The 21,339-nt window shown below is 40.9% G+C and overlaps 1 long non-coding RNA gene and 1 pseudogene across 1 annotated transcript in view; one reads left to right on the forward strand and one right to left on the reverse strand.

Annotated features, from left to right (window-relative positions):
• LOC113568916 overlaps positions 1 to 21,339 on the forward strand; it is a 35,342-nt gene that overhangs the window by 13,706 nt on the left and 297 nt on the right. The window contains exon 2 of the long non-coding RNA XR_004775926.1: positions 20,557 to 21,206. This is a non-coding gene — a long non-coding RNA (uncharacterized LOC113568916). The remainder of the gene's footprint in view (positions 1 to 20,556; positions 21,207 to 21,339) is intronic.
• LOC118241240 lies at positions 6,460 to 10,784 on the reverse strand (annotated as a pseudogene).

The following is a 21,339-nucleotide window of genomic DNA, read 5'->3' on the forward strand; positions in this document are numbered from 1 at the left end:
TCAACATAGAAAATGACATTACACACAAGCATTCACTCACACACAGCTTCCTCTCTTCCATTTTCTGCTGACCTTCCAAAGAACCCTTGATGCTATAAAAGATAAGAAAGACCATAAATAGAAATGTGTTTGTAGACAAAATATATCCTAGCATTTGAAAAACTGATGTTTTTCAGTGTACATGAAAAGGGAAGTAGATTCATCTTAACCCACATCTTGTTTTTTCAAATTTCAAGTTTGGTTTATTTGTCACATACATAGTCATACACAGTACAACACACAGTGAAATGTGTGGTAGATGAGTAGATGAGTACTGCTGTTGAGCCTTCTTACAATGACAATGGTTTTATTTAAGCCCTATTCAGTAATTACACAACACTGAAACACTGTTCAAAATTGTAGTTTCAAATAATATATAATGACTACTACATATGTAAAATATATAATAAGTTTTGGAAATCTGGGCTGGCAATGAGACCACAGAGGACTGTAAATGCACTTTTTTCACTGTGTGTCAGCCAAGTGAAATGTGTATGAGTAAGGGCCGATCACAGCTGGACACACACACGCACACACGCACGCACACACACACACACACACACACACACACACACACACACACACACACACACACACACACACCAGGATGAGAGGAACAGGTCACTTAGCTGGTGATGATGTCAGCACCAGTGAAGTCTATGCTGAGGTCAAAACCCTTAGCTTCTTCCTGAACCTATATACATACACAAACACATGTGAACTTGACATGTACTTTACACACACACACACACACACACACACACACACACACACACACACACACAATCATATTATGTTAGAGACACGCCATCTCATGAAATTTTAACAGGAGATTGTGCAACGTTTCCGGGTTGATGAATATTGATGAGGTCTCTGCTGTGAACATTAATATTTCAGATGGAACATTAATGAAGACAATTGACATTTGTGAGACGTAAACCAACCACGTCACATTAAACACATCCTCATCTGTGATTCTAAACCAAACATTGCAGATACTGAGTTATAAAGAATCTGTAGTAATGCTGCACAGATGACAACAAAGCATATAATTCAATAAGACCCTCCCTCTCTCTCTCTCTCTCTCTCTCTCTCTCTCTCTCTCTCTCTCTCTCTCAGAGAGGGAGACATCTGTTGATGAGCTAGTGCCAGGCTGGCTGAGGGCCTGATGAAGAGTCCTTGCTCCTCTACCTCTCAGTGTGTATATTACAGTAGCGAACAGAGGGGTTCTCCATCTTCATTCATTAGTCTCCTGCGCTCTGTCTTTTGGCCCCAGCCCCCATGCCCCTTGACGAAGCCTATTTCCTAGAGGCCTTCTTTTCACACCCATGACATGATGACATCATTGCTGTGCTCCAGTCTTTGTGAGACACTGCTGCCCCATACAATTCATATACAGTCAGCATCTGCCTATTTCATTTCATATCAATTTATACTGTTTATTACTGCAGGTTAGAAGTCCTAATCAATTTAACCTCTTTTCTTAATCATCTCTAGCAGGGCAAGAATCCGCAGTGCCTGCAGATCACTTTTTTCCCCAAATAAATAATATTTTGAACAAAATATTACATTTATTTTTCCAAGAGTGTCAAAGAGTTGAAATTACAACATTTTTAATGAGGGCTAAACTTATTTCTCGCTTAAAAGTTTCTCACTTAAAAATATCTTGATACAAATTCTGATATTAGTGCAACTACTGACTTGGCCCTCTATGCTTTGAGAGTGTTTTTTCTAATATTTTAGTTCTGAATTTTGAATCACTGAGATGCAATGGAGACCAGTGATACACCCTGACCAACGTTCTGTCTGCCCTTACCATGCTGACCCATCTGTTCCAATACTATGGCTACTGCTACATACTGACATGCCCTCCATCTCCTTCTTTCAAAACTGAATGACAAAAGGAGCCTAAAACGTGTGTGTGTGTGTGTGTACACTGACTATTTGCCTTTGTTTGTTTTATCATGTATGCATGTGTGCATCTTTTCATTGCAAAATCTGATGTGTGTGTAGTCTTAAATAGCATCTCATATGGAAGGTAAACACATACTTTCAGAGTTAGACTAATTTGACTGAAACACTAATCAATATCTTAACATTGTTTAACTGCAAAAGTGTATAAATGGTTTTGATAACCACTGAAAAGATATGGAATGATGAAATGTATGTATGGCCATTCTAATGTACTACTGACCAATCATTCTCTGCCTCAGGAAGTGTCCTTAATCTCTTATCCAACTCTCTGAGAAAAGGAGAGTGATAGAGAGACACAGACAAAGAAATATGTAAATGTGCAAAGTAAATGTGTGTATCTTGCTTATGGTCAAAGAAAGAAATCTAATAATTCTGTACTAGACAAATGTGACAGATTTACTTAGAGAAGTAAAATAGTTTGAGGAGTTCAGAGTTTTAATAGTGTTGCAGAAGAACAACAAAAACATTGCCTGAATTTCAGAATCCCAGAAAACAGGCACAGAAAATTTGAGAGCAGACTGCTAAATTCAACTAAACAATCCAAAAGAGCAGGGGGAGCAGTGCCAGTACCAGACAGCGATGGCGCAGGTCGGGACACTCTCTATGATGCTGTTGCAGACCAGATCAGGATGACGGACATGCTGTCCTTCTTCAGTCTCCTCAGGAAGCAGAGCTTTCTTCACTAAGGAAAAAGTGCTCAGGGACCATGAGAGATTGATTGTGATTTTAAGAGAGTGTATGTTCTCACTCTTCACTGTATGTATTAGGGTGTGAGGCATTTGCATCCTTCTGTAGTCCACAGTCATCTCTTTTGTCTTTTTGACAACCAGAGAAAGGCATGTCTGGAGAGACTGTGACAAAGGCTTTGACTTCTTTAATTATTTCTGTATTGTTTTTCATGGTATAAATAAAATGTAAAAAGGCAAATCTAAAGCAAACATATGAATCTAATTAATCTAATTAAGGCTAAAGTGAAAACAAAGCAAGCCCACAATAGTTTATTCTATTCTATTCTATTCTGTGTGATGACAATGGAATTGTCAACAAAACCAAAACTGTGATGTCATAATATCACTGACCATTGTCATAATAGCTATTCTTATAATCTGCTTGACAAAGGTAAAATTGGTCAGTCTGTTGACAGAAATGGGAGGTTGCAGCAGCAAAATGCAGTTCTGCTGCTCTCACAGAAGATCTTCGAAGAAGAAGAAAACGAAGATTTTGTTGGACAGGAACACACAAAAAGCAATGAGTAGATTGCAACAAGAACTACCTGACAGAGTAGATACGAAGGAAATTAGAAAACGACACTGTGTTAAAATTGGAAAATTTGAGGAGGAATGTAGTGGGAAGGAGTTGGAGGAGAAGCAGAAGGAGACAAAAAATGAACAGAGTGAAAGATGGCACCTGAAGAGTGAAAGAGAGGATCTAGAGAGTGAAAGACAACACCTGAAGGGTGAAAGAGAGAATCTTGAGAGTGAAAGACAACACCTGAAGAGTGAAAGAGAGGATCTAGAGCGTGAAAGACAACACCTGAAGAGTGAAAGAGAGGCTCTAGAGAGAGAAAGACAACACCTGAAGGGTGAAAGAGAGAATCTTGAGAGTGAAAGACAACACCTGAAGAGTGAAAGAGAGGATCTAGAGCGTGAAAGACAACACCTGAAGAGTGAAAGAGAGGCTCTGGAGAGAGAAAGACAACACCTGAAGGGTGAAAGAGAGAATCTTGAGAGTGAAAGACAACACCTGAAGAGTGAAAGAGAGGCTCTAGAGAGTGAAAACCAAAACCCAAAGTGTGAAAGAAAGAACCTGAAGACGTTATGGGACAAAGTAGTGGGGAAGAAAACTAAGCAGCAGCGCATGGGGAGAGCCATGGCTGGGGAAGCTTTGTACTGCTCAAAGGGACCACACACTTCCCAAGGAGGACCAGCTAAAGAAATCGGTAGTATGCAGAAAGGTTTCCCGAGCACATAAAAAGGCTATGATTACCAACTGGCCAAAGAGACAGACGCTGTGCTTGACTACATCAGAACTATGTTTATAACCAGTCAATATGAACTTCTACCAAGCCATCCAAAACCTGATAAAGGAGACCTGAATGACGATACTACTGGAACTACAAAATTACTGGGACTACTACTATTTAGCATTCTGAAAAAATAAAAATGAAAAAGTCCTCATGTTCTTTAAAAAAAATAAATCAATAAAATGTAAAAAGCTCAAAAAGCTTTTTTAAACATTGGCAACTGTGTATTTGATTTACCTCGGAATGGGTGCAGCTGGTTCATGGCGCATGTGTTCGAGCTTTAGCCTCTGTATTTGGCATTTCAGTGCATCGAGCAGTTGAAACTATAGCAAGCAAAGGCAAAAAGAGCTGTGCGGTCGATGTTTGTGCAAGTGGTCTTCCACATAGTCCCATGCTGTGCTGGGTTTAGGGTGTGTTTGCAGGGAGAGCCCAGCGCTTACAGGCTAAGAGGATTACAGTGGAGCATTGCAGGGACTGTCAGAATACAGAGCGCGCGCGCGTGTGTGTGTGTGTGTGTGTGTGTGTGTGTGTGTTTTCTCTACACATTTGGAAGAGAGAAAACAGAGCTGTGATGTAGTTGATAAAATTGCAGGCCTGGCACAGGCTCTGCTCAGAATGGTGAGAGAGCACTGGAGGAGTTTGGGAGTTTATTAATAGCGTTTAGCTCACTACAGAAGGAGTAGATCAGGGCTTTGCTGGGAAGGATGATGATAGGGTTTGATCACACCATTTAGCACAACATTGTCATGTCCATGCTGTGCATGGTTCTAAAGAAAAGGATCTTTGTTATTCAATCCAATACATTTCAAATTGAAATTTTCTGTTTCTCATGAATGAATGTGGACTATAGGATGGGGGGTGTCAACTGTTTGTGTGTGTGCGCGTGTGATTTAGACGGTTGAGAGAGTTGAGAGATAATGTCATAACAACGAACCAATTAAAATCAAAATTATTCACACTGTGTTGACAAGAGACACACACACAAACACACACTCACAAAGAGAGAGAGAGAGAGAGAGAGAGAGAGAGAGAGAGAGAGAAACAAAAAGAATCACAATCAGGGCTCACCAGATCTCTCAGAGTCTCTCTGACAGGCCCTAATCCAATCCACCAATTGAAAAACAGAAAGTAGCAGAGAGAATAGCAGTGTGGCAGTATATGAATGTGCCCCCAACAAATATATAATTCACACACACACACACACATCTTTCACACTTACACATCCATACTCACATGTACACATGTATACACCATTGAACTACACACATCTATATTCACATGCACAAACAAACACCCCACACAAATGTTTGGTCTTTGTGCAAATTCACTTGGAGGTAGGCCAACATTCTAGATATAAAATATGTGACAATAAACATAGCCTCAGTACGTTTCATTTCATGCATTTACATCTTGATCCACACAAACACTTTCACACTCCTTTGCCTCACACTCACACTCACAAGAAACACTCGGGTGGCCTTCGGTAGCAGGAGGGATGTCAGTGCACAAAACACTGGCTTGAAATGTTTTTAACCCCCATTTCAATGAAGACCATCATACCTTGCAAGGTATAGCATTCTTTCACTCTCCTGGACAACCTCAGGCTGTTCCTGGAACCAGCAAAGCCAGTGGTTTTGGCCTCTGTCTGAAGCACAAAGGGGGTATGCAGGAGGCGTAGCGGAGCATGTCAGGAGGGTGGGCAGAGCCCTCTCCCAGCAGTGGCAGAGGAGAAAGGGCACATGGAGCACAGTGGCTACGGTTGACACCTGCAGGAGGCGACATGTGGGCAGGGCCAGTATGAGCCCACTTGGACCCATCTGCCACCACAGAAAACTCACCTGCTGTGTGTGTGTGTGTGTGTGTGTGTGTGTGTGTGCGTGTGTGGGTGTAGATTTGTTGACATTGTTCATGAGTCAGTGAATCATGTTTTTGGTGGATATCATGTTTTCAGCTCACAAATATTATAAATAATAATACAGGTAATAAAACAGGGAAGAAAGTAGATGTTAGCCGGTGCAGCATTTACTTAATTCATTATTCATCTTTAATGTTAGTGTGTAACTCTCATATTGTAGTCTCCTGAAAGACAGACAGAGGCAAATATAGGCAAAGATAGCATTCAACTGTTATTCAGGGATATCCCACCATTGGGAGTGGACGATTAGGGGTGCTGGAGTAGGATGGTATTTGTAGTACATTCCTGTTGTAGGCCTTCCTATAGTGTTTAACTGATTTCCATAACTGAAATACATTATAATGTTTAAAAGTTTAGAAACGTGAGCATAATACTCCAGAAGATGTAGCGTCCTGGTGTGTGAATGAGTAGTAATCTTTCTGAAACAATAAGTTTGATTTAATTCTCGTTTTCATTTCCTTGTGGATTGTATTATTATTTTTGAAACATTTGATTCAAAATTAAGAAATAGTGCAAAAATGTGAAAAGGCACTACAGGATGCATCTTGAATAAACGAAAACCTCGACCAGATGTTGTAAACTTAGAACAGTAATTATGTTCTAAGAATGTTGATAAAAAAGAACAGGAATTTACAATATATACATTTGCCTGCATAGTATCCCAAGTGTTCCATCGACTGCACTCTTCTGGATGAGGATCTCGGATGTTGTTCCTGGGATCTGCTGGAGCCACTCTCCCAGTTTGATGGTCATCGTCCCTAAACCCCTGGTGCTCTGATTGCTACCAGAGCCAGTGTTTCCTCTTCTTTTAGCGTCTCATGTTCCTTGTTGCTGATGTTGCTATCTCTTGCGATTGCTACATCCGTCACTATGACTCTTTTCTGCTGTTTATCCATCACTATTATGTCTGGTGGTTTAGCTATTACCATCTTTTAAACAATTTTCTGGTATACGATGTCTTATCAAAGATAACCCATCCACACTCTAAGAGCATCCACACCATCACCAATCAAATTCTTCGTTTGAGCATCTGTCACTACTACACAGACATACACAGAGACAGAGCGAGAGAGAAGAAGGATGAAAGTGAACAGAGCAACAAATGAAAAGAACCAAACACCATCAATTCTTACCTACCTCAACCCTCTCAGTTTACAGAACAAGCAAATGTGAGAACTGTGACTCACCATTCCCCCCCACCACCTGGAGCTCAGGATACTTCTGTTTAATGTAGTTAATCATGCTGATCTGAAACACTGAGTTTCCCTGAGATGAGTCCTAAAACAATAGACACAGCCTTCAGAAAAAATTCACTATGTCCAATCACAGTCCTGTGTTACACAGCCTCATAGCAAAAATAGTTTGTCATTTGATTCAGGCACCATACTCAGGATGGAGACTAATCCCACTCCCTTTAGGACCTTAAGACCTACCTGCACCACCACGTCCACTCCTGCCTGCACGAGCAGGTCCAGCCGGTACTTGTCATCCTCACGGGTAACGATGGCAGCGCCACACAGCAGCTGTTTGCGGGAGTCTTTAGAGGCCAGAGGGTAGTCTCTGTTCTTCTTCAGATCAGTGCGAGCAATTATAGCCACCAGCTCATCACTGTCGTTCACAATGGGCAGTTTACCTGCAATCAACAAGCGTCCCCACGACCGACCCGTTACTCAGAGAAGAAGTGGAGAAGTGAAAATAACCTTTCAAAGTCCTTTAGAAGCAGTTTCACTTCTCAAGCTGAAAAGATGAAGAATCAGACCTTTTTTTGCTGCACTGCAGGATGTCATTGGCCTCTTTGAGTGTAACACCTGCTGGTGCAACCACTAAATCTTCCCTCTTTGTCATTGCCTGGCAAATATCACAAATAAATCACAAAAAGATGTGAGTTTAAAGAATGTGATTTTACACACACACACACACACACACACACACACACACACATATATATACACATTTTTTATTTTTATATATATATATATATATATATTGCCCTCTTTCACACACTGACACAGAAATATCACAATTTCATGATAGTTCTATTCCACCTATATTTTTAAGCATTGTATGTCATATGTGATTCATTTGTGTTTTTAAAAACCTTTTGTATATTGTATGTACAATCAAAGATGAATCAGAAACCTCCTCCAACAGCCGGTCATAGTCCTTCTCTGAGAGGAAGTCAATGTCTCGTGACGTCACGATTCCCACAAGCTTGCTGCCCATCTTGCCGGTTTCGGTGACAGGGATTCCAGAGAAGCCGTGTCGCACCTTGGCCTCAAACACATCTCCGACCGTGTGCTATGGACTCATCACCACCGGATCCGCGATGAAGCCCTGCTCGAATTTCTGCCATGACACCATATATTGCTCTGCTGATGAGAGGCCTTAGGGAAGCTTGTGTGTAAATCTGCATGTTCAACGTGTTGTTCATTATATTCCTATTAAGACAATTCACTGAAAGTTTGACACCTTAACTTTCCGGACTTCATTTGCTTGGAACTCTGGGGTGCAATTGTGATGGATGATCCCAATACCGCCCATGAGCTGTAATACAAAATCACAGAAAGCTAAATGGAAAAGCAACAGGACTTCATGGTTTTGAGTGTGTGGGGGATACTCACAGCCATAGCGATGGCCATGGAGGATTCAGTCACAGTACCCATGGGGGAGGAAATAAGCGGCGTCTTCAGGGTTATCTTCCGGGTCAGAGCAGAGGTCAGATCCTGAATGACAGACGCAAATGGTAACAGAAAGGAACCAATGTTCTACAGAACAATTATCTTTGTTTATGTTCATGCTTGTATTTTCATACAGACTATGCATTGCACAAAGATAAGAACAGTTTGGGGTGTTACTTTGGAAAGCTTTCATATATGCACACATCTCTGTCCCATTATTAATTTGACTTCAAGTGACTTGGATGTGCTCATTCAAAGCACAAATATTGCTGTTTTTATAAGCAGGGCATCAGTTTAACCTCCCTGTGGTAAGACAGACAAAAACATCCTACGTTCTCTCCCACATTCCAGCACACACACACACACAAAATGTAACACCAAATTTAAATACCACAATATTTACTATCCCATATCCATTACACATGGGAATTTTGGTTCGCTCCTCCCTCACACTGTCATACACACACACACACACACACCCCTCAGCCTCTCTGCCTGTGACAACACACCCTATGCACCTGGGATGCCAACACCACCTATTTTGCACATCTTATTTGTACTCCTTCATCCCTCTCTTACACTATGCCACACTCCACCCTCTGTTGTAGTCGTGTTCGCACTACATGGCAACTGACTCAGCTCCTCCATCTCACTGAAGGTAGAGGAGACCGCCAGCTCCCTAATTAATTAGGAAGATCCCGCCCCCTTCACTAAATCATTACTAGATGTGCTGTATTTACTGAAACACACACACTGGTAAGCCCTTATGGGGCATGTCAGGAAACCTGCTGAGCTGTTTTGGTGCATTTTGCAAAAGAACTCACCACTTCATCTGAGGTAAAGTCAATGAAGCCAGGCAGGATCAGAAAATCACTGAATCAAAGACCACAGAACAAACAAACAAAGAAAAACAAGCCAAATAAAAAAATATATACCAATTAGTTCACTGAGACATACATGCTACACTCTCACATTCTCATATCAGTTAGTGCATCATATACCAAATGACCGTGGGGAGTTCCAGACACCCATGCTGATAGAACGAGGAGACATGACTGATGATTGCTCCCATAGCCACCTGCGACTAGCAGAAGCTCGGACACTTTGTGTGCATACATGTGAGGTCAATTTCAACTTCAAACTTCATGTCCCAGTAGCATGAATTGAACATACCTGCTTGATTTGCAGAGTTGAGCGCATATTCTGGAGTATGGAATAAGTTAATCTACCTAAGAGTATGTTGTCCAATGATGTCGTGTTAATGTTCTTAAGCATGCGTCATGTCACAGCCTATCCATTAAAGTGGCATTAATGTCCCACCACTGCTTGAGAGGACACGGGAGACAGAGAGGCAGCCAAAGGAAGCCTAACTGTAAACAAAATAGAGCAGCGTATGCGAACATCCGTGTGTGAGAGAGAGAGCATCCCAGCAGTACGACAATCATAAGGCCACAGTTGAGAGTGTCCTCTAGTGTGGGATCTAGTGCAGATAAAGCCTCCATTACAGAGATTAAAGATGGCGGCCTAGTGGGCAGAAATAGACAGAGACCTCTTCTCAGCTAGATAGTGCCTAGGGATACATCTTCACATCTTTGATAACATCATCAAAGAAAGCTCTTTGCACTGCCCTACTTGAAAAGCAGAACAAGAGAGGTCATGATCTCCAATTCTGTCTATAGAAATCTATAGAGGCATTACTCATTATGTCATGACCCTGTTATCTATTAGAAACCCACAATTTATCTGAATTAATTATTCATAAATAAATTGTCAGCTTCATGTTCATTCAGATTTCAGTGGAGATCAGCAGGGGTCTATTACTGTGTATTATTATTCATAACACTGTGCCTGCAAACTGTGTGAACAGACACACACAGGTTATTTTCCAGTCCCTGAGTGCTTTTGTGGCACTGCTTGACAGTTGGTGGAGTGTTCCCTAAAAGAGCCTCTGAGCATGATGGATTCGGTAGTAGGAGTTTAGTGAGCAGAGAGGACGAAGACTTACGAGTGCAGGCCATGAACACCCCCCTCCAACTGAGCAGACATGGTCCTCTTCTCAAACTTCAGATCTCCAGGGTACATCATAGAGCTACACTCAACATAGAAAACGACATTACACACAAGCATTCACTCACACACAGCTTCCTCTCTTCCATTTTCTGCTGAAATTCCAAAGAACCCTTGATGCTATAAAAGATAAGAAAGACCATAAATAGAAATGTGTTTGTAGACAAAATATATCCTAGCATTTGTTCTGATGTTTTTCAGTGTACATGAAAAGGGAAATAGAATCATCTTAACTCACATCTTGTTTTTTCGGTAGATGAGTACTGCTGTTGAGCCTTCTTACACTGACAATGGTTTTATTTAAGCCCTATTTAGTAATTACACAACACTGAAAACATCACAGTAAAACAGCAGTATGACCAGCACTTAAGAGTAAATACCTGAGTGCTTTTCACTTGGCTTAGAAGATTTTAAAGCATGCATTAATGCTACATAAGACCATATTGGGGTATTTGAGAAAATCAACAGCGAAGCTAAAGGTCCAGAGATTATAAAGGTTACCATGAAAGTGATGCACATAATATGGGTTTTCCAAGAAACTAGTAAACCCAGCTGACATTTGCTAGACAGCAAACATTGGAGGTGTCTAGTGGACAGGAAATATCTACAATAAACCTTTTATATTTGTTTATCAGGGAGTGTGTATTCTCACAACAGTTCTGAGGAAAATTGCAAATAAATGAAAATCCAGGAAGTTGCCAACAAATTTGATTCTTTTCACTAAACAATGGTTTCTCAATTGCATGCATCTGCGTGCACAAGGAAAACAACTCCTAAATAGAAATAGCATTATCACATTAAATGATTGAAGGTATATGATCACAGGAAACAAAAGAAAGTCTGATTACCTTTAAACTAGGTTTGAATCCTTCAAGCAGACAACCTCAGAGCAATGGAAAACTGAGCCAAAAGCAAAAACTTTGGCCAAGTGGGAAAAGGCCATCCATAATTACAATTTTTTTCATTACACTAGCATAATGTTCTTAGTGGTTGCAGCCTATTCTGGTAACACCCTCATAGTTTTAGCAGGACAAACATTATAGAAGTATGGATAGACTTGCTTGGTGAATGTTTGTCTGAAAGTGTGCACGTATCTGTTGTTGAGAGGATCAAAGAAGGAGATCAGACCACTGTCCCAGTCCAGGAGCACTCTGATCTGCTGGAGGGTCTGCTTCATGGCAAGAGGCATCAGCCTCTCGTCTGACACTCCTATCCCATATTTACCCTTGTACTAACCCACTTGCCACAAGCCATGCTTTATGAGGTCCTCACAGACTCACAGAAAAAAAAGTGATACAGCCTATTAAAGAACGTCACATTTAAGTTACACGCTTTTTTTTCTGTACTCGCACTTCCTCCAAATGTCTCATAGAATCAAATCATTTTCAACTTGCCATGAAGTGGATACAAATCAACAGAACGGCATAAAGAGAAACCACAACAACAAATGAATAAACAAAACAAGACTTTCCATGTTCAACTTGACATCTTTATTAGTTGGTAGTTGTTTAGTTGTTTTTATTTTTTGCTTTCTGCGGAATATGTAAGCACCTGTTTCCACTGAAGTATAAACCACTAAACAGAACTAAAGTGCTAAAAGACATATGTGGAAAAGGAAAACATTACACAATCAAAAACAACCATATTTTGTGCATCTTAATAATTAATTAAATTTCAGTTCTAATTCAATGATTACATCCAACACATTCAATGATTACATCCAACCAAGACATACAGGTTTTGCCTGTTAGAACACAGGGGAATCTTTTTAGCAATATATATTGCTGACTGAACTGACTGGCATCTATTTAGTGCAAATATCATGGTCATTCCATAGAAAACTACAATAAACACAAGCTGCAGTACAAGATCTCATCATGCATCTTACTGAGATGTAATCTGATCTCCATGTACTGTTCAGAGGAACTCAAAGTCTTTGTCCAGCTCTTTGAAATTAAAATATTAAGTCACAAATAATGATTCCTATGAACATTAAACATATGTAACAAATGTGTCTTTTATTTGAATATATAGTGTTCTAGAGTTAAGGCACTCTCAGTAGAAGTATTCTCTCATAATGAATGAGACTACTGTTTGCGAAGGCAGGAAAGCCTCTCTCAGTGAGCTTGAAGGTGAATATGTGGACATGTGTATGACATAGAAGCCCATGCTCTGTGTCAGGCCTGTATTGCTATGACCCTCTGTGGAGGCTCTACTTCACAATGAAGGGGATTAGCGCTTTTGCCCAGTACCCACTGGAGAAGGTCCTCTCCAAGAGCAGCTCCCTTCTCTGGGCTCCACACCCACACATACACACACACACACACACACACACGCACAGGGCCCACATCACACATGCACATATACACCAGTGACCCAGCAGAGTCCCTGATTGAAAGCCCACAAAGCCCAGAAGAAGCTTATAGGAGCAAAAGCTTCTAAGTAAGCAGGAAGAAGCTGCTGAATAGGACAAACACCACCTCTGCTCAGCATATCTGATTGGGGGAAATTTGTGTGAGTTCCTCAGAAGCAACATTTAAAAAAAATAACAGGCACATTGAAAGGAGAAACAGTAATTTCCATAAACTGTAAGAAACAGGTAAACTGGGGTTGGCAAGAGAAGAGGTTAAGAAAGGTCTGCTTGTGTGTGCACATGTGTGCATGCATACCAGCTTGTTCAATATTATTTTTCATTTTTATCACATACTGAAAGTTGCCTAGGTGCTCTGCTACATCAGTCACCATTCCAGAGGCCTTGATCCTGAAAGAACATGCAGGAATGGATGTTGGCAGATTCCATGTGCTGAATGTACACATAGAATTAACAGATACAGAATATATCCTCCTACAAGAGAGGTTTATTGGTAGCTACAAATACATAAAACAGTTTAGTCAAAGTGCTTCCAAAAAAGATCTTATAGCAACTTTAATGATAAAGCATACCAGACTTCACAAGTATTTTTGTTGCATAATTATCTCTGACTCACCCACTAGAGGGCACAACATCCCTATTTAGTCATTTAGTGGTAGTGAATGGCCTGGGCCAATTAAAATTAGACTAACCTTAGCCTTCTATGTTTTATTAAGTTATCCTCTCTTCATTATGTTACACCTACATGATTCAATTATTTCTCCAATTCCCACAATGCCTTAGACTCAACCGTCACACTAATCCTTTAAGGTAGAAGTTCTCCTATTGATTAGTTGTCAGCCTTAGTCAGCTTTATGATTGTATAAGAGACATTAAATTTAAATTATTCAATTGTTTAGTTATTGCAATTAATTTGTTTAAAAAATGTTACAATGGTGTAATAGTCAGCAAATATATCTATGTGTAAGGATATAGGCATGCAAATTTTGATACAAGGTTTCTTATTTATGCATTTTTGATGATGATTATACTACTGCAGCGCTTTGTGATGCTAATTAGACTACTGAAGTGCTGTGTGATGCCAGCTAGACTACTGCAGAACTGTGTGATGCTGATTAGGCTAATACAGTGCTGTGCGATGTTGATTGGACTGCTGCAGTGTTGTTCTTTATGGGCTTCCTGTCTGTGGGTTAAAGAAGCTGCAGAACATTCAGAAAATGGCTGCTGGAGTTCTTACACACACCAGCTTAAGGGAACATATAACTACTACACTCAAACATTTACACTGGGTTCCTGTTCATGGCTGTGTGCAGTACAAAATCCTTCTCTTGGTTTTTGCCCTCATGGTCTGACCTGTCCATCCCTTTCTGGTGTTCCTCATATGTCTTTTCCTTCACTCTGTCTCCATCCCTCTGACACTCATCTGCTCTCTGTCGCTCACGTCACACTCTGCACTATTGGCGTTTCTGGAGCTGCAGACCCAAGGCTTCTTCCTCCAGCTGCTCATTTACAAGAATTTCATAACTCATCTCTTTGTCTGAGATCATTTCAACCTTTAATTGGTTACTATAGTATGCACTTGCATCAATATTATGTCTATTTTTTTTAACCAGTTTTACTCCCTCCTGTTATCTTATTTATATATTTGAAGCTTCTTTATATTTTATTTGACCTTTTTTATATTGTATGATCTTGTAAAGTGCCATTGGGTAACAAGAAATGCACGTAATTTCTTAATTAGAATAAAATTCTTCTTCTTCTTCTTCTTCTTCTTCTTCTTATTATTATTATTATCAAACAGTGTATTGATCATCCTTTCAAAGGTTGCTGGTGTTACTTTTGGGCTATTATTATCAAATTTAGAATGGTGCGTTTTGCCTGGAATTAGTTTCTTTTGTATTGAGCAACCTAATGGAAAAAGTTGTTCTTGAGCAGATAATCTACTATTTTTCACTTAATGAATCGTTGATTTCAAGCATGCCTATAAAGCAGATCATTCTACGTGCACAGCACTGACAAAAATGAGTTTCACCAAAGCACAGGATTACAGAAATGACATCATGCTGCTGATGCAGCCCTATGCTAACTGGGAGCAGTATCTATTGCCGGCACCCGTCTCCATCGATTTACTGGCTCAGCTGGTACGCATTTCTGCTGCAGATGACTTCTCCATCAATAAAAATCCACCAAAAGACGGGTTCAAATTCATCAGATACCCCAATTCTTTTAGGGCCTGCCTCTTTCAAGTATGTAATGGTTGCTGGCAAGCCTTTAATGTTGCTCACAAGAACATGGACCAAATTCGTATGTACACCGGACAGGTTCCAGAGTACATCAAAAACTCAGTTGGGCTCATAATACAGGAGGATGATGGTCTTGTCCAAGCCTTCTTACCAGCTGAGCTTCAGAACATTGCGCACATATCATCAGAATGCTTAAACCTGGCCATCATGACTGAGAAACAATTCTCAGATATCATCAAGCTGATGCAAGAACTGGTGGAGGCTTTGGTGAATGCAAGACAGAGTCATGATGAGGAGATGGAAGAAATCAAGAAAAACATTGAGATAGCAAAGATTAAACGGGCTGAAGCTAAGGAGGCAAGCGACAGGGCCGAGGCTGCTTTCAATCTGGCTAATGAAAGATTAGCTGAGGACAGAAGGGCCTACCAGCAAGCAATGAAAGATTTGCCAAGTGGATGGGGCCTTTTTGGCCTGAAGCTAATATCAAGTATGTCAGAGCAAGCAATATCAATAGCCTGTGCGTTTGCAACAGAATTTCTTCCAGGACAAATTATCCAAACCTATCTCCAAGCGGACACTATTACACCAAAAGCCATAACACATGTGATCAAAAACTGAAAAGGCACTCCTGAAAGCCACAGAAACATGGCCACTGGAATGAAGAGTAACGTGGATGAAATGTTGGCAACAAGTAACATATTTTCTAAATCTATAACATTTCTACTAGTGGTTGAGAAAATGGAAGAACTTTGCAAAGGTAAGGAAATAAATTGGCCTGAGGTGTATGATCAGGAGAAGCAAACGGTAAAGTCTGATTACTTGGTGGGACTATTTCAGCAAGTCAGCAGAGATATACAGCAAGAAGCTGAATGCCCGATTAAATCCGAGGCACTAGGCATCTGTGACAAGGGTATCTCCACTTTAACAGAGCTAGGTAAATATGCTCCAGAGGGGAAATGTGATGATGCCAAAACAGAGGAGCTTATTAAAGCCATTGACGAACTGAATGTAAGGGCCATGGCCTTTTATTCCAAAAGCAAGTCTTTTACAAATCAGCCATCTTTCTTGACAGCACCCCCCAAGTCAAGTCAACAGCAAATCTATGACTCAGCAAATACAGATGTGGTCCAGATGCACTTAAGACAATCTCATCTACGTCTACAAATGGCTGAAACCCAGCTAAAAATTGCAAATGAACGGAACGAGAAGACTATGGACAACTTGGATCAGAAGAAAAAAGCTCTTGCTGAAATTGTGAGTGAGCTGAAACATTATAATCTCAAGGAGATCGACTTCAACAAGAGAATTGTGGTGCTAGCGAAAGGCCTGGAAATCATGGGGCAGGTGAAAGAACAGTGGGAGAAACTGGTGCACTTCTTTCAGATCATTTCAAACATTGTTAAGACCACTCTTAGTGAAAATCTTAAACATTTTAAGCAGACTGTTGAAATAGCTGTAGAGAACAACTACACCTACAGCATGTTTGTCAAAGACAAAATCTACACTAATGCTCTGAATGCTTCTGCCTACGCCTATTTGGTTAACATGATGTCTACCACTTACACTGAGGTGTCTGTCCAGTACCTGATGAACAATGTCAGTACTCTGGGAAGACTGATGACCATGGATCCAAACTCACCTCAGTTCCTTGCAGAGATTGACAAGTTAGGGAAGGAATGCGAATCTGCCCAAAATGGTATCAACAGCCTTGCAGCAAGAAACAGGAAGGAGTTTTACAACAGATGCGAGGAAAGAATAACTCAAATCAAGACAATCCTTACCCCAGCACTGGCCCCACTGAGTGAAAAGGACAATCTCAATCTGAAGAAGGCAATAGATGCAATGAAGGAACCAATTCAGAAGGTGGAGGAAGACAAACCAGCAACTGAGATGAAGGCTATAACTGAGGATGATGCTGACCAATATGCATAACTTCATAATTGTGCATTTAATAGTGCATTTTCCTATACTTTTCTTTTCTTTTTTCTGTCATTTTAATGTAGTATGTATACAGTATTACATTTGACAAAAACATGATTAGAAGGTTTGACCTAATTCCTGTCTGTTAATTTATTCTGAATAATCAATTTTGTTCTTTTGATTAAATTACTGCAGCATCATACTGTCTCGTATTGTTTTTCTTTGTGATTCAAAGAACTTTAAAATCCAAGAGGTAATATGTATGCCAAACAAACAAACAAAAAAACATTTCAGATTGCAGAGTAGCTATTACTAATTATTAGCTATTGCTCATCTCTTTTTCAGTAGAAAAAAGAAATTGGAGTTTAGATTTACTAAAGTGTAATGAGTGAACTAAAGCCATTAGATTTTAGTAAACTCACAATTCTTCACACATTAATTGTGTTGCACATTGAGTGTGAGTGCAGTGTGGTGAACAGAGGAATACAGGCTCAGTAAAGGAAGTAGCAGTTCTTAGCAGCTAGGGTGGTACTGATGGGCCCAACATCTTAGTAAAAACAAAGTCTGACACTTTACACAAAAAAGAAATCACAGACACTATGATTTCATTATTTCAAAACATTAGCTATAATGAATCATTTTAGTGAATTATTATGATTATGAATTATGACTGCTCAAGTAAGGACATCCATGTATGCAAACAAAGCCATTATAATAAACTCTCTCTCTCTCTCTCTCTCTCTCTCTCTCTCTGTATATATATATATATATATATATATATATATATATATATATATATATATATATATATATATATATACAGTGCATCCAGAAAGTATTCACAGTGCTTCACTTTTTCCACATTTTGTTATGTTTCAGCCTTATTCCAAATTGGATTAAATTATTTTTTTCCCCCTCAAAATTCTACACACAATACCCCATAATGACAAAGTAAAAAAAGTTTGTTTGGAATTGTAACAAATTTATTAAAAATAAAAAAAACAAAAAAATCACATGCACATAAGTATTCACAGCCTTTACCATGACACTCAAAATTGAGCTCAGGTGCATCTTGTTTCCACTGATCATCCTTCAGTTGTTTCAACAACTTGATTGGAGTCCACCTGTGGTAAATCCAGTTGATTGGACATGCTTTGTAAAGGCACACACCTGTCTATATAAGGTCCCATAGTTGACAGTACATGTCAGAGCACAAACCAAGCCATGAAGTCCAAGGAATTGTTTGTAGACCACTGAGACAGGATTGTATTGAGGCACAGATCGGGGGAAGGGTACAGAAAAATTTCTGCAGCATTGAAGGTCCCAATGAGCACAGTGGCTTCCATCATCCATAAATGGAAGAAGTTTGGAACCACCAGGACTCTTCCTAGAGCTGGCCGCCCAGCCAATCTGAGTGATCGGGGTAGAAGGGCCTTAGTCAGGGAGGTGACCAAGAACCCAAGGGTCACTCTGACAGAGCTTTAGCATTGCTCTGTGGAGAGAGGAGAACCTTCCAGAAGGACAACCATTCCTGCAGCACTCCACCAATCAGGCCTGTATGGTAGAGTGGCCAGACGGAAGCCACTCCTCAGTAAAAGGCATAAGACAGCCTGCTTGGAGTTTGCCAAAAGGCACCTGAAGGACTCTCAGACCATGAGAAACAAAATTCTCTGGTCTGATGAAACAAAGATTCAACTCTTTGGCCTGAATGCCAAGCGTCATGTCTGGAGGAAACCAGGCACCGCTCAGCACCTGGCCAATACCATCCCTACAGTGAAGCATGCTGGTGGCAGCATCATGCTGTGGGGTTGTTTTTTGGCAGCAGGAACTGGGAGACTAGTCAGGGAAAGATGAATGCAGCAACATACAGAGACATCCTTGAAGAAAACCTGCTCCAGAGTGCTCTGGACCAGGGTGAAGGTTCACCCAACAGTACAATGGCCCTAACCACACAACTAAGATAATAAAGGACTGGCTTCAGGACAACTCTGTGAATGTTCTTGAGTGGCCTAGCCAGAGCCCAGACTTGAACCCAACTGAACATCTCTGGAGAGATCTGAAAATGGCTGTACCCCGGCGCGCCCCATCCAACCTGATGGAGCTTGAGAGGTTCTACAAAGAAAAATGGGAGAAACTGCCCAAAAATATGTGTGCCAAGCTTGTAGCATCATACTCAAAAAGATTTGAGGCTGTAATTGCTGCCCAAGGTGCTTCAACCAAGTATTGAGCAAAGGCTATGAATACTTATGTACATGTGATTTTTGTTTTTTTTATTTTTAATAAAGTTGCAAAAACTCCAAACAAAGATTTTTTCACTTTGTCATAATGGGGTATTGTGTGTAGGAGTTTGAGGGGAATTATTTTTTTTTTAATCCAATTTGGAATAAGGCTGTAACATAACATAAAATATGGAAAAAGTGAAGCGCTGTGTGTGTGTGTATATATATAAATATTTGTCATTTCACTTTTCTTGGGGATTAATTAGTCCAGAGGCCTATAAGAGCTTGTCAAGGAAAAAACGTGTGTATGGGTGCATGCATGTATATGTATATGTATATTAGGAACCAAGCATTAAACCATTAAGCTGCAATAAAACTGAGACACAATTGTCTTGGAGAAAAGAAAAACCATGTTCAGTTAGCACAGGCTGTATCAAAAGCCATAGAACCAGAGGACATTAAAATCATAATTCTCACCTTGCATAATCTCTCATGATTCAACTGTATATGTAAACAGATATGCATTGGTGTGTTGTAAGGTGTTCTGCCATTATCTGATGATATGTTTGCAGAAAGTGTGTTACATCTCTAGAGAGACAATTGCCTCCTGGCCTCTTTTTGGTGGAGAATGGAAAAAGATACACATATACACAGACCCGCGCACGCATGCACACACACACACGCACGCAGCATTAGTTTAGCTGCAGATGCAGTTACTGCATCAACACTTCTAACGTGACTGCCATGTGGCCTCTGCAAGTCCAACCCTCATCAACATGTGCTTCATGTATCTGGATCTCTTTTTATCTCATTCTTATTTTTTATGTCATTCTTTCTCTTTCTCTCTTATCCCTATAGGCTCTATTTGCTTTCTGCTAGCAAACAAGAGGTTAAAAAGACTATAAGAACCATCTCATGTACAAACAGTGGAGGGGGGGGTTGAGGTGTGAGTGTGTATGCATTCGTGTCTGTATTTGCCAGTGCCTTTGCCTTGCAGAGCTTGAAATGAGTTCAGAGGCAGTCTGGAGGTGAGACTGATCTCTTCCTTCCTTCTTTCTTCCTCTCTCCTTCTCCCTCTTTCTCTCTTGTTCATTGCCCTGGTTTTAGGAGTGTGATGCGATGGATTTGGGAGCGGAAAAGTACACAAGCGGATGTATGGGCTTCTGCTGCCCCTCCTCTCCACCCGAGAAGCCGATCCATGTCCTATCACCATTCCTGTGAGAGTGTGCATGAAGGGGAGAGAGAAGGAGGGGAGCCAGTGCTTGTGTGTGTGTTTGTGTGTGTGTGTGTGTGTTTGTGTGCATACGCGCATGTGTGCATGTCCCAGCACCCATTCTGAGGGGAGGAGGGAGCTTTAACTGGCCGTTGGATGTCACAGAAGCAGGAGTGTGTGAGAGAGCGCAGACAGAACAGCCGGGGGTCCTGACGGAAGAGGGAAAGACTGTGCGGAACGACAAGACAAGGGGCTGGCACGTGGACCTTTCAGCCAGCGCTTGCAAGGCATTGGACAATAGGAGCAGGCTGCACTACAACTCTCTGCCTGGAGCCCAGAAGCTGGTGTTGCTTGAGTCTTGACTTTGCGTTTTCTGAACGTTACGGCGGAGAGCCACTGTGCTGGGGGTCTCGTGGGCATTGCCAGTGTGCTGGAGGTGCTGGGTGTTACCTGTGCAGTGCGTCTAAGGTTTGGGTGAGGGAGGGAGCAGCAGGGGAGCATGGCTATACAGCTGATGCCTGAATCCGCCATCTGCCTCCTTATGGTAAGTGAAGTGTTCGATCCCCTCCAAGACAGGAACACACACACACACACACACACACACACACACACACACACACACACACACACACACCTATAGCAGTGACTGCCACACCCTAGGGACAAAGTCTTCATTG

The sequence above is a fragment of the Electrophorus electricus genome, chromosome 4, assembly GCF_013358815.1.
Source record: "Electrophorus electricus isolate fEleEle1 chromosome 4, fEleEle1.pri, whole genome shotgun sequence".
Classification (NCBI taxonomy): Eukaryota; Metazoa; Chordata; class Actinopteri; order Gymnotiformes; family Gymnotidae; genus Electrophorus; species Electrophorus electricus.